Source organism: Anser cygnoides, chromosome 20 (assembly GCF_040182565.1).
Source record: "Anser cygnoides isolate HZ-2024a breed goose chromosome 20, Taihu_goose_T2T_genome, whole genome shotgun sequence".
Classification (NCBI taxonomy): domain Eukaryota; kingdom Metazoa; phylum Chordata; class Aves; order Anseriformes; family Anatidae; genus Anser; species Anser cygnoides.
This window is the reverse complement of record NC_089892.1, coordinates 2,488,643-2,502,083: the sequence shown is the minus strand read 5'-3', so window position 1 is coordinate 2,502,083 and position 13,441 is coordinate 2,488,643. Positions and strand designations below refer to the sequence as shown.

The 13,441-nt window shown below is 41.4% G+C and overlaps 1 protein-coding gene across 2 annotated transcripts in view; it reads left to right on the top strand.

The window, feature by feature from the left end:
• DAB2IP (DAB2 interacting protein) overlaps positions 1-13,441 on the top strand; it is a 226,804-nt gene that overhangs the window by 40,615 nt on the left and 172,748 nt on the right. Inside the window, exon 1 of one of the 2 annotated variants that reach the window (XM_048056598.2) lies at positions 3,047-3,178. The exons of the other annotated variant lie outside the window; for it this stretch is intronic. The gene's annotated coding sequence lies outside the window, so the exon portion shown is untranslated. Of the gene's footprint in view, positions 1-3,046; positions 3,179-13,441 lie in introns of those variants that run through there. 2 annotated transcript variants of the gene reach the window in all.

Sequence of the window (13,441 nt, the reverse complement as noted above, 5' to 3'; positions counted from 1 at the left end):
TAGTGAAGTGTCCAACAGTATCAAAAAGGCAGAAAGCTCTGGGGGAACAGGAGACCAAAGATTAACAAGATTACTATATAATGATTTGTAGAATGCATTCAACAATTTCCAAGTTTATAAATGAATTAGGAACAAACGTTGCATGCAGTCTCTTCCTTGCTCTCACTACTAAAATCCATAGAAGAAGGTCAAGCCTATCAAGCAACAAGCACCCCACCAGCCTATGAGCCCGCAGTAAAGGAGAACCATCTACATGAAAGTACCCAGGGACATTAGATGAACAGGGTATAACCATCCATACTTGGAGGTACTGGAAACAGTTAAGGTAGTGCCTTCATTTTTCATAATGAAGAAAAGGGGCTTTTCATAGTCAAATATTTCCAAAGCCTCTTTTATTTTGCTTCCAAAAAGATCAACTCCAAAGCATGGCCTTGCAGCAAAGCCTTCGCGTTCTCTCTCTGAAGTATGACACTGTTACGAGTCTCTCACAGAACTTTCTACAACGGGTTTTTAATGTTATATTCTTGCGTCTGATTTGGAAGACAAAGGACAAGGGATTTCATGGAAGTGGAGATGATATATCAAGGTATTTGTAGGTCAGAAGCATTCAAATTCATAAGGTTGTGGGTAGCAGATAACAGAAACTGGAGAAGCTGCAATAGAAGGGGTAAGTCTTTATCGAGACCTTTTCTGCGACCTTTAAGCATGGGTTGCTGTGATCCCATACGTGAAGCTATGGAGGTGTTGGACAGCAGCCTCCTGTTCTGGTGATGCCCAGAAAGGTTGGCAACAGCTGATGCTTTACACCCATGTCTAACAAGAGTGCTGTATGCTTAGGGATGGAAAGAATAAATAGGTGCTTACCTTTGGCCACTTCACTGCAATGTTCTTTAGTCTGATTGTCTGCTTCGGATGTTTGTCAGGGAGGTTTCTCGACACATCCGTGCAGTTATCGTGTCAGATCATTATGGTAATAAGGTTTACATTTAGGTATGCTTCCCCTCTGAGCATCTCCGAGGAACTAGCACATGCAAAAGATTTAATTGCAAAGCATCGCTACTGCTGATACAGACTTGGAGGCCTACCAGCTGCCTCGCTCGGTGAGTCAGTAGTCAGAGATTTTGGCAGCCCCAGAGCTTAATGCAGCGATCAGAAAATGTCTGCCAAAATAAAGTTTCAAGTTTGTTTTTCTACCAAATCTAGATAAGCTGCTATTTGGTTTACGCCTTTAAATACTTTTCTAGAGGTAGCTGGGAAGTTGGTAGACAGCTGTGGCAAACGTACTAACACGAGCCGTTGTTCTTTGTCCTGTAGCTCTATGTGTGGGCTTGTTTGCTTAACCATTGGGTGGGCATGGCGTGGTGTGTGGAGCAAATCGGTGCCTCCGAATCCTACAGTTAATCCAGGCTGGAGAATTCCCAATGCTCAGTGTTCTGAAATTAGGAAAGTAAGATGTGAATGGAGTCCTCTTACTTGTTCCAGAATAAATAAATACATATATTTGACTTAAAATAATAATAGTAAAAGTTAGACCAGAGTTCACAGTATTTCATTGTCTCTGCAACTGGTCTTATATTTTGCAGAAGTGCTATTAGAGTATTACTCATGGCAGAGAGAATATCCCTGAAGAGTTTTTCACAGTTCATGTGTCAGACAGGAATGCAAAGGATCAATTTACCGCCACAGACAAAGATCTGAAAATATCCAGGGGAACCTGGGAGAATACTTCCCACCCTAGATAGTTCAGCTGATTTAACTGACTCCACTTGTCTGACTGCAGTGCGTTGGCCAACCCAGAGTTAATTTCTGGTGGCAGCAATAAAAGCATTGTATGTAGACTGCAGTGAGAGCTGGCACAGGAACATTAAATGCAGCGTTATCTTCTTAGAGTCTTTTCTGCTGTAAAAAAAATAAAGAGAATTTCAGTATGTTTTGGAAGGCTGACGAGGGCAGTACTTTATTCTAGGGAGAAAACTGTCAGTGCTCTGCAAGTCTGCTTCCAGGAGTAACTTGCTTTGTTCAGCAGCTCATCCTTTACTACTCATTTGCAGCTGTCAAAAAAGCCGGACATCAAGTTGTGCAGTTGGATTTAAGAGTGATCCCTGGATGAGACAGTTGCAATGGTATATAAGCTAAACAAAGCAGTTGGAAATAGTTTACTGGTTTTGGCCAGCTTTTGGGTAACAGTTCCCCGAAAGGTGGGTAGTGGTTAGCTCATTTGCTTCTTAGTTGTATTTGTTTTATTGTAATTTAAACTTTCCTGGTAAGTTTAGGTAGAGCCAGCGGAAATATTGAGAGCTTTTTATGTAGGTTTTCAGCAAGAGATGGCATGAGAAGCTTCATCGAGTTAACTGGGAGTTGCTTATCTTGAAGAACATGCACCCAGTTCATCCTTTTTTGACTCTTTCAAATGTTTGTAGTGTTTAAGACTGAAGAAAAAAATGCAGAGATTTAATTCTTCCTGTGACTTCCAACCCAAGATTAAGTTGACAACACAAATTAAAGATACAGAAAATGTAATCAGCGTTTAGGATTTAGGGAAAAAACAGGTGCATTCGACTCGAAGCCAATGCTTAGTACATTCGGGTTGCTGAACTGCCTGCCTGTGCCTCTGACTGGGAGAGAGGCGTGTTTTATTTTCCTTGCTTATTCATTTTCTGAGTCATTCATCTTGTGCTATAGCTATTGAAAACTGTAACAGAGTCTGGGAAGCGCTTGGCTTTTGAGTGCTGCCTCCTGATTGGCCTAGGGAATGCTGCTGTTGGGGAATAATGTGTGAATACCATCTGCTCCGAGGAGCTGGGAGCCTCAGTGAATTTTGCTTGGAGAGGCACCTTTAGCCAGGACTACAGGCAAAGGGAACAAGCTTGCTTTTGCTGTTTCTTAGCCAAACTTAGTTGTGCCTGTATTTCCTTTCTGCTTCCCTGTTAAACTTTTTTGTGCTTTGCTCAAGGGTGAAGCCGAGGTGCTTCTCCTGTGGGTTTTGGGGTTGTTTTTTCTTTGCCTTTTTTTTTTTTTTTTTTTCCTGCATGGGATTTCTTCTGGGGTTCAGAATGCACAGAAAGTGGGGGAATAAATCAGCAAGTTTTGCAGCTGTTTATTGCGGTGCAGCAGTCAACATGGAATGTCTGAGCTGCTTTGAGAAACTACTTCTAAAAATTTGACCTGCTTATAAAAGGTAAGCAATTAAGGACTTCTGCATTTCAGGGACTGACTTTTTACTTACATAGAGGTTTTGTTTTGTTAGGAATGAATGTCTCATTTGAAATGTACAGTTGCCTTGTAGCAATGCCTGAGATCAAAAACTATGTTTTGTCTCAGAATGTCTTTAATGAGCCTGAAGAAATGAGCAGAGTTGGAACAATGCTTGTTCGTTCTTTTGTAGGTTTTTAAAACAAAGTTTTTAGGTTTTAAAAACAAAGTTTGTGCAATGTAAGTGTAATTGTAATTGAAGACTGCATATACATTTGGGTTTGCATTTTTTTGGAAGAGAGCTCTCCCAACTCATGTTTCCCTGAGTGTTATCTCAGACAAAACACAGTTATTTTCCAGCAGTCCGGATTTGCAGTCAAATGGTGCATTCCGCTTCAAGGAGACAAGATATAGTTTGTGAGCCTATTAAATCCTGCACACTAATGACCTGCTGGTGTAGATTCAATCAGTAGAGAGAGAACTGTAGCCATGCCTTTAACCTCAAAACAACAGGCCTGCCACAAGCAGACTGCTGGCCACCACTCTCTCCCACCACTAATTAGCACATACTTAACTTTACGATATTGTTTTAAAACAGTAGGTTTTTTTTTTTCTAGAGGTGACATTTCAGTCAGACACTCATAGCTACACAAGGCAAAGTTAGCTGGAGGAGCACATGAAATACTGCTATTTTACAAAATGCTAGCCTTCCTTCCAGTGAGTCAGATTATTCAATTTGCTGTCATCTGTTCCAAGGAGAAATCTGCAAAGAATATTTCTGAGACCTTATGTTTGCTGAAGGCCTCACTGTTACTTATTTTTGACAAATACCTGGGCTTTAGCTTTCTCTTCTGTGTTATTATGTTAATTGTAACTGTATCTAAACTAAATATGTAAGTTTCAGGTCCCTCTGTGTATTCTAAGAGAAATATATGCAATAAATAGAGGAACAGTGAATTTATATAACTGATACCTGATCCAGCCTAAACTTTCCATATTGAATCAATTTTAAATAAACAAGAGAAGAGCCTACATCTAGCATGCTTTCTTAAACTCAAGCCTCTTGAGGTAGTGCTCTTGCAGTACAGAAAAGAGCTGTAGCTGTCTCCAGTTTCACTAAAAAACATAAATAAAAAATCAGATCTCATTTCACAGAATCATCTAGGTTGGGAAAGACCTTCAAAGTCACCAACTCCAGCCATCAACCTGACGGGCTGAGTCCCATCACTAAACCATGGCCCTCAGTACCCAAATACACATCCCCTAAATACCTCCAGGGATGGGGACGCCACCACCTCCCTGGGCAGCCTGTTCCAGTGCTCCACCACCCTATCCACGAGAAAATTCTTCCTGATGTCCAGCCCAAACCTCCCTTCCGACCTTTTCACTTAGTCATTTTTGTGGCAAAATGCCAGATCATCAGAAATTACACTTTTAATGAGGAAAAAAATGTCTTTGGAGAAGCCTGAATCAGGAAAATTGTTGCAAGCCGGAGAAGGAACACCTGAACCACAGAGAGGTGCTACAGCAGCGCAGGCTGTTGGCTGGTAGCCACTGTACTTGCTTAGGGCACACGATATAGGATTAAGGTCTCGCTGTGCCGGGTGCAAGCCAAGGGTGCCTCTCTCCTTTTATGTACATTTAGAAACCTTGAAAAGTCTTGCATGTACCAGTGCAAATGACGTTTTCCAGTAATTGTCACACTTCTGGGGATAGAAAAACGATTTCTCATTCATTGCTGCTGATAATAATAATAAATGCTCACCCAGGTCTTTTCTGGTGGAATGATATTGGCAATTAAAGATTTCCCAGGTGCCCTTTATTAATCTGTCATTGGGCCAGACATGATGATGGTAATGAAGGGGCATGGGGAGTAAAATCCTGACCTTTGAACTTCAGGGGTGAAGATCACTTCCATTCCAGGCATAGCTGAAGTTTTTTAGCCCTTGGCAGCAGAGCCTCAGGAGAAGCTATAAATGATAGTGTACAGTGGAATCAGAGCTTTTTAATTCAGTGCTATGTTCATATGCACACTTAAATCAAAAAATTGCTGCTGTTGAAATTGTGTTTCCTTTTTGCTCAAAGTGTACATGGTTTTTATGGTTTTCCTTCATCAAAGATAGTAGTTACTTGATTCAGTGGTCTAACTGTGATGTGTGTGTTTTCATGGGGCAGAGTTCATTGCTTAAGGACCGAACATGCAACCAACCCTTTTGTAGAGGGTTGCTACTAGATCCCTCAGCAGAACCCTCCACAACTTAGTGCTGCTTAATATTTCCCTTGAATGTGATTCTGTGCAGCTGCAGAGCACTTCTTGTTGGCCTTCCTGTTGCTAGTGCGCTGTTATGATCCTGAGTACAGCAATTTCATCTGCTTTTCAGTCTCTAATCCAGCTATCCTCATGCAAGTTTAAACGTGTTCTTGTTATCCCCTTCTTGTAAAGGAGAGCTGAATTAAAAGTGGCTTGCTCACAGTTGTACGCAGGGAGCTTTTAGCATTGCATTGTTGCTGTGTTGTAGCTCCTTAGCCCATTTCCCTTTCTTCTCTCTCTGTCACCTCCATAATTAATTAAATAAATAAAAGATAATTTGCTGGAGACGTTTGTCCTTTTACTGTGGAAAGCAATATCCACCTGACATGCTTATAGGAAGTTGGAAAATCTTGGTGCTGTTTGTAAGCAGGCCTGAGTTTTTGTTTCCTCGAAGTTGAAGAATTGTCGTTTTCAGTATAGGAAAGAGTGTTTTCTTGGTAAAGTGGCAATCTGCCAATGCAACAACACGATTGGGTATTTACAGCTTAATTTCAGGAATCCACATAGACTTCGTTCCTCTTTCCTCCACTGCAACTGCTCCTGCCAGCCTTTGTTGCCAGACTTTCTCTGGGAGTTCAGTCTCACTTAATTCACAAGGAATGTGGTTCCCTCTTCCATACTTTGGTGCTTGGAGTCTAGATTTTTAGTGAGCTTGGAGCAGATTTTTGGTAAGCTTCACAGATCTGACCTCCCTAGAGTAGAGGCTGCCAGGCTGCAGATGTGAACCAGAGCGTTGAGGTGCAGTCATTAACGTAAGAACTTTGCATGCATCTGTGATAACTATTTCTTTTGCTTTTTTATATAATACAATTTTCCTTTGCCAAGGAAATGTAATAGGAACTATTTTAGTGTTCTTGGGAGTATTTTTGCTGGCTCTGAGCTCCCCTGAATAGATGCCGCCTCCTGCTATGATGTCATTGCTGCTGGTGCTTGCCAGAAGACTATCCAAATCAAAAAAGAGAGAAAAACAAGATAAGGTAACAAAATCAAGATAAAAAATGGCTACCTTGACTTCATTTAGCTCAGATGAAGCATAGAAGCCAGTGTTTTAAACAGAAAATGAACAGCAAGCAAGAAAGAAGGGCTTCAGAGAAACTGGGGTAGTCTGGTGGCACGCAGGGTAGAGCGGAGAAGCCCTGGTCTCTGTTTCAGGCTGCGTGAAACCATTTTTCAGAACAGCTGTGGAAGTGAAAATCAGCAAAAGTAGGTTTGATTTGGATTTTCCTCTTGGAAATGTTGGAAGCCATTCTCTCTTGAGATCTTTAAACCTCCATCCACTCTTTTCTCACAGCAGTCCATGCCAGCTGCCTGGCTCTGGGGTGGATTGCCTGTGGTTCCCTGACCCGGGACCCCTAACCACTTCTGCTGTGAGCGGGGTGTAGTGGGGCTGCATGTGAAGGGCTTCTCTTGCCTTCAGCCTAGGGAATTTAGTCTTGAAAAAATACAGCCAGAGCTGTATGGCAGTTGTGTGAATCTCTAGAATAATCAAAATCTGATTTTCAACTGAATATAATATTTTCCAAAGAAAATTCAGCTAATTTCATCTATGCCTTTGTCCTTCAAACTTGTCTTTTAGATAGTATTTCTTTACAAAGCTGCGATGTCTTACTCTTTGACTTTTATGATGTCTAAAGCAGTGCTATTCCTGTTATATGGCTCAAAAAATAAAACAACTTCTGAGCTGTTAAAAGAATATCAAACAACGGTGGTATTTCTTCAGTTTTATTGGTTTGGCATTTAATTCCCTGGAGTTAATGCTTTAAAATAGTTAACTGCTACATTTAAATCAAACTCAGTCAAAAACGGTAGTGATTTTGTATGTATCCTTCTGCAAATTACCAAGAATAACAGTGCGTTGTACTGTGAGCTGGAAATGAATTCCCAAACCTACGCCGCGCTACCTGCTGGCCTTCTGTACTGCCTGGCTGCCCTTCCTGGGGCTGCCGTGCGGGAAGTGGAAGGCTGCTCTCTGACCTCCAAACGCTGCGTGGGTGCTGTGCCGGGAGCTGCTGTGGGAATAACCACAGAACCACAGCGGCGATCCTCTCAGCCGTGACCCAGAGACGCACACTTCCTTTATAAGAAGTCGTTGAGGCTTCAGGGCCCTTAGTTCTGGGGTTCTCATTACTGGGAACTGTTACTTGGCAAACAGCTGTGATAACTTGGCATCGTATGCCTTCAGCAGGCTGAGGACAAAGCTGGAAGAGCCATAGGTACTTCCATACGGGCCTGTAGAGTAGCCATAAATACCTACAGACCAAATAATAAACGGTAATCTGAAAGGGACAGCATTCAGTAGGAGGACCAAATGTGTATTTCCAGGCTTTCTTGTGGAAACCATGTGCAGCATCCCTAGCTTCTGATCCTGACCTCGGCTGCCTCACGGCAGGAGGAGGTCCCTCGTTTGGAGATTACAGCTTTTACTGAAGTGGCACAGAACTGAAGGCAAAGAATAGTGCCACCGAGAACGAGTCTCGTACCTCACTTCACTTTTGCAATTGGAGTTCTAAAAGGACTAATATTAAATGGTCTGTCGACAACGTAGAAGTACCGAAGCTCTAGTTTAAAATCAGGGTCTGAAAATAGGTGTCTTGAGAAAGAGAAATGGTTGGAGAAATGTTTTAAACGTGCACATTTCCTTTTGCTGCGCATAGAGGATGCGGTTTGGGTTAGGGCAGTGTGTTTTTCAAACTGCAGTATGTGAAATGGCTGCTGGGTACGTCTGGAGCTTATAGATTTGCACAGGAGAATTTCGTGATAGTATTAATTGGAGAAATGGTAATTATTAATAGGATTAAAACGAAATGGAGAATACTGATAATATATGCGAGCTTGTGCTTTTAATACAGTTTGTGTGGGTGAGTTCAGGGGGGAAGCAAGATGGAACAAGTCTGTTCTTTAAAAAGAAATCCTTACAGAAAGTTTCATACCTTAGTACGTATGGGTTTGTCAATTTTCTTGTAATTTTTTCCACATGGTTTTATCTCTAAAAGCAAAGGCCCCCTCCTCTCAAGTACCCCCCCCCCCCCCAGAAGAAGCATAGCTGCTGGCTCCAGAAGGTGACACGAGCTTTCCTTCTGACAGTGCCTGGGGAAGATGGGGAATAAGAGGATGTTCTGACAGCCAGGTATTCAGGGCACTGAAAAAGACTTTTTTTCTGGGTGGAATTAAAGAGTCAAGAAGAAAGAACAGGTTTACAACGTGTCGGCCTGCTTGTCACACTGTCGTGCTAAAAAGGCGAAGGTCTCTTGCAGTGTTAAGAGCAAACCCCTTCCAGTTTTCAGGCCACGGGGCTAACCAGCTGCCTGGTTTTGAAAGAGCTACCAGTGTACAGGTCTAAGACACTTTTCCTCAAGGGAATATCCAACACAAATTTGTTAACGTATTCAGCTTTGTGACAAGAGGTTTTTCCTTCCTTTGTAAAGAGTCACCAGTCCAAATAGGTCGTTTAGTTTTCTAAAGACATTTACAAATTAACAAGGAAAGACTTCAGCCCTCGTATTACAAGTCTAAATTAAATTTGGGGTAGGGAAAACAAATTTGTGTTGAGCTTCATCCAGCATTGAGTCAATACTAGAACAGTCCAAGAAAAAATCAGCTGGATTGTCTTATTTTATGTTTTTCATTTATGTATGTAAGGGATGGGAACAGAACAGACAGTAGGGGGAAGTGCTGTTCTCCAGTACTGTATTTTCGTATTTTTGTTGAAAAAGGACAAAAAGGCTTTTGTCAGACCCCAGGACCTAGACGTTTTGATATCTGGCTGCCTACCACCTTATTTTTGGCCATCTTCATTTGAGTCTTTTCAAGTAACTCACCCTCATCTGCTTTGTCATTAACCCTTGCTGCTCTCTAGGCCACATAGCACAGATGATTGAAAGCCATTGAGCTTTTTTTTCGCCATTTAGCATTGTCTGTAAATATCTTTTTCTGATGCCACTGTCCTAGTCACGGTTGTTCTGGCTTTCAGTCGTAGCTTTTAATTCAAACCAAATTAAATTCCATTATGTTAAGGTTGTATTTGTCACAGCTTTCTTGTTGATATGTGGGATTTCCACAGGCTAACATCTGTGCTTGCAAAATAACTGTGAAAAGGCACCTGAACTGCTTCGCGTCCCGAACAGGCATGAAAGCAAGAAACTACGACATGTCTGCAGGAGTAGGGACACGAGCTACTCAAGAAGTAGGGAGAAGGCATTCCTTTCTCAGATGATGCAAGTTTGCTTTGTGTTTTTGGTTTGGTTGTTGTTGTTTGGTTGTTGTTGGTTTGTTTTTAGCTATTGGTAAATTGCCATGGATAAAGAGGACTGGTTTATCTTCTGCTGTCTCAAAGTTTTCCATATATAAACACGTCCTGAGGCTGTGGATAAGCTCACCTTGTTTTTTATGAGCCATTTGATGTTTGCTGCCTGACTTTTTGACCTCTGGCATTTGGTGCGTCTAAAAGAAATGGTACATTTTTTAAGCACCCCCTCCTCAACATTTTGTGGATGGCTGATCAGATTCCCGTCCAGCTCTCATTGCCTTTGCTCTCGTTCAAACTCTGCTTTTATGTGCGGTGGAGTAGAACTGATTTTGGGGTGGTGCAGACGGGAGGAGAACCAAGGCCTGCATGTTCTTTATTTCATTGCGATCCCATCTGCCCAGTAACTACTCCAAGTTGCAAGCCTCAAATCTAATAAAAAGGAGAAATAAAGTCATGGAACACTGATGATCAGGACTGACTCTATGAAGAGCATTTCTCAGAGCTGCACGGACACCAGGACCACGCACAGCACACAAGAAGAGGTGTGCAGTCCCAGCTCCTTCCTCTGCCATGGCTGCTGAGAGCCGTCCCGATGAGAATCCCTCTCAAACCCGGAGAAGTGCTAATGCCCATCACAACAGTTACACCTCTGTCTAGTAAAACAAAAACTGGTGGAACTCATGCAAACTTCTACACAGTCCATTGTTAGTCTGAGTTTATGCAGTATTAACTTGCTTTTTTCTTAAAACCGGGAACGTTCTTTCTCTGGTAAAGGGTCCCATCAACGCTTTGGAAAGGTGTTGCCATTTTGTGTGGAATTACAAGAAAGAAGTCCGAATCTCTTTGCTATCTTTAACCAGAATGACCAAGAGGGAGTCATTAATAAAGAGAAGCAGAATTGCAGAACTGTATTTTCTTCTTTCCTCGATGAAGAAAATTTTAATAGAAACTCAGTTCCTTGGTGAGCCAACAATTTAGTGTTTGCATTTCCTCTGCTCTTTTTCACATTACAGTGTTCTTTAACTAAATTAAGAAATCATCTCAGCTAATAATGTGCTCTGATTTCTTCAAATGGAAAGAGTTTGTATGAAGTCTGTTCATGTTTGAAGAAGTGCAATGTGATTTTACTTGATATAATTCAGGTTGAAGACCTTGCGTGTTGTAAACTTGCCAATATTGTAGAGATTTGTAAATTAATCAGATTGCATACTCTCTACAGTATAAACATTTCTGAAAACATGGGTTCTTTGTCAGTAAATCATTTCAGTTTGGTCTTGGTGTTCAGTATCATATTGCTTGCAAATGGATCCCACATCAAAAAAAGTTCTTAAATATTTTAAGCTAATTATATATGCACATATTTTGGTGAAGGATAGAGATGAAATATAAATCAAAAACCAACACAGAGAACTATGTTTCCCATTGGATTATGATTAACTTCCTCCTACCTTAAAAATACTTGTATCCAAGTGGATGTAACGTGGATATTTTGAAAACCCTATAATGTTTAGGAGCTAAGTGTTTGCTAAGTGTCTGTCTCTTACAGATGCTGTAGATATGTTCTCTGGAGGTCTAGCCGTGGAACAGTGTTTTCTCTGTCCTGATTTCTAATGAATTAAAATCTAATTTTCAACTAGTGAATGGCTAATGTGCACCTTAGAAAAAGATGCTGATTTTCTGTTTGGGATTTTGCCTTTTGTCAGGAAGCACTGAAAACTGTCAGTCCTTCATTAGTTGTTTCTTTTACTGCTTGAAAATTTTCTTGAGAGATTTTATCTTGTCCTGTTAATTGTCTGCATTTAGTATAGCTTCTGCTTGCCAGAGTTCCTACCAGTTAGAACTCATTTCAATAAATCATTCTAGCTTTGAAAAGTCTGGGCTTCCAGTCATGGTAATCTAGAGGAGAGGAGGGGTAATAGGAACACGAGAGCTTTGCCAGCTTGGTGAAGCGGAAACTCTCAAAAGAAGATAAAAGTTTATCCAGGGAGGTCTGTGATGGGAGAAGACTGTGGATATCGTTGTCTTGTAGGTGGGATTAGTATTTCATCTCTGGGGATGGAGCAAACATTACTGTGATTTAAAGTGGTTTCAGCTCCCTTTGCCAATTCTCCCGCAGTATACCAATGTGCAGCGTAACATTTTTCTGGCCCTGGGGAACCAGTGATCTAGCTAGAGTAAGTTCGTTCAGAGATGCTGGAGCAAGCTGCTTAGCACTTGTCTCTGATAAGTGCAGTTGATCGCTGCCTTGCTTTTTTGAGTAGTAAAATTCCCACCCTCAAATTTCAATCTGTTTGTCATCACTTCGGGCTTGCATACAGTAGATTTATTTCATTCACAGATTTATTCCTTTAGTGGTTTCAGATAACCAATGTCTGTTAAGGTTTGAGGTAGTAATCTTCTTATTTTATTAAATCCTTTAATATGGAACTGGCTTCAAAGTTCCTTGCTATTACTACTACCGAGTGCACAGCAAACTTGCTCCTTTAAAGTATTTCTTACGGCAAGCGGGCATCAGTGCTTGATGGTAAAATAGAGTTTTACCAATAGAGCTAATGGTAATCCATGAAATGTGATGGCAAAATTGTTTGGCAAACTGTCCTGTCTGGGGTAAGCTTGGAAGTGTTCTTTTTCCTTCTTCTTTTTTTTTTTTTTTTTTTTAATTGCTACTGGGTGTTGTAAGCTGTATGATGCATTTGATAGCAGTCATCAAAATTTACAGCTATCACTATAATCTCCTCGCTGCTGTCAACCATCTGCATCACTCCTCATGTGCTACAGAAACTGAAGAGAAAGCAAGTACATAGAGTTAATTTTAGACAGCGCATCACTCCTGTTAATGGAGTTTTGTGTGCTAAGTGTTACCACTGTGTAATGTTGTGCAAATAATTCAGTAGAAACCAGAAAGAATTGGCACACGAGTAGATTCCGTGATGATTTATAGCCCTTATGGCTGTGTTACAGGTATCCGAGGCCAGGCTGCAAAATGTCTGAATCATACAAAAGCCTGGGCAATTACTGTTGTAACCTCTGGCTCAAATATTTTCAGTTCATGGAATCTGAACGTGATGTGATCTGAACAAAGAAGTCAGATGAGAGCCTACAAGTAGTTGGTGATTATACACAGGCGTATACACCTGCTGTATGCACCTGGTGAAGTGCTCCCGACAGCTGAGGGCATGCAGAGCACCCCCTGGCCTCTAGAGTGAAAAAATCTGATGTGATTCAAGAGAAACCTTGGCAAAAAAGGTGCTGAAGCACTACTCTGTAAAAGAGTCAGCATTTATTTAAGCCTGTGGTACTTTTGATTTTGGCTGTAGAAAAGGCAAGACCCTGCAAAGACGGAGCAAGCACGCAGACAGCGGGGTAGCCTGGGTCCTACAGCTGAATCCTCTCGGTAATGTAACGGTGTACCGTTCTGGGGTGTGGGGCGAGTCATTTACTCCGTGCTTCTCTTTGTCCATCTGTAAATAAAAGTTGCCAGATGTCTCAGCTAGTATGCAATATCCTCTATTTCACCTTCAAATCCCTTGATTTGTTTAGAAACACATGGAGTATTACCTTGCCCGTGCTCCCCTTATATTTCAGTACAGAACCTGAGTTGAAATAGGGGAAAGCAAAATTCTGGCCACTTTGTTTAGGCTTAACTTGAGCGGTCAGGATTGGTGCCATGACATCTGCATATAGCAAAGCCT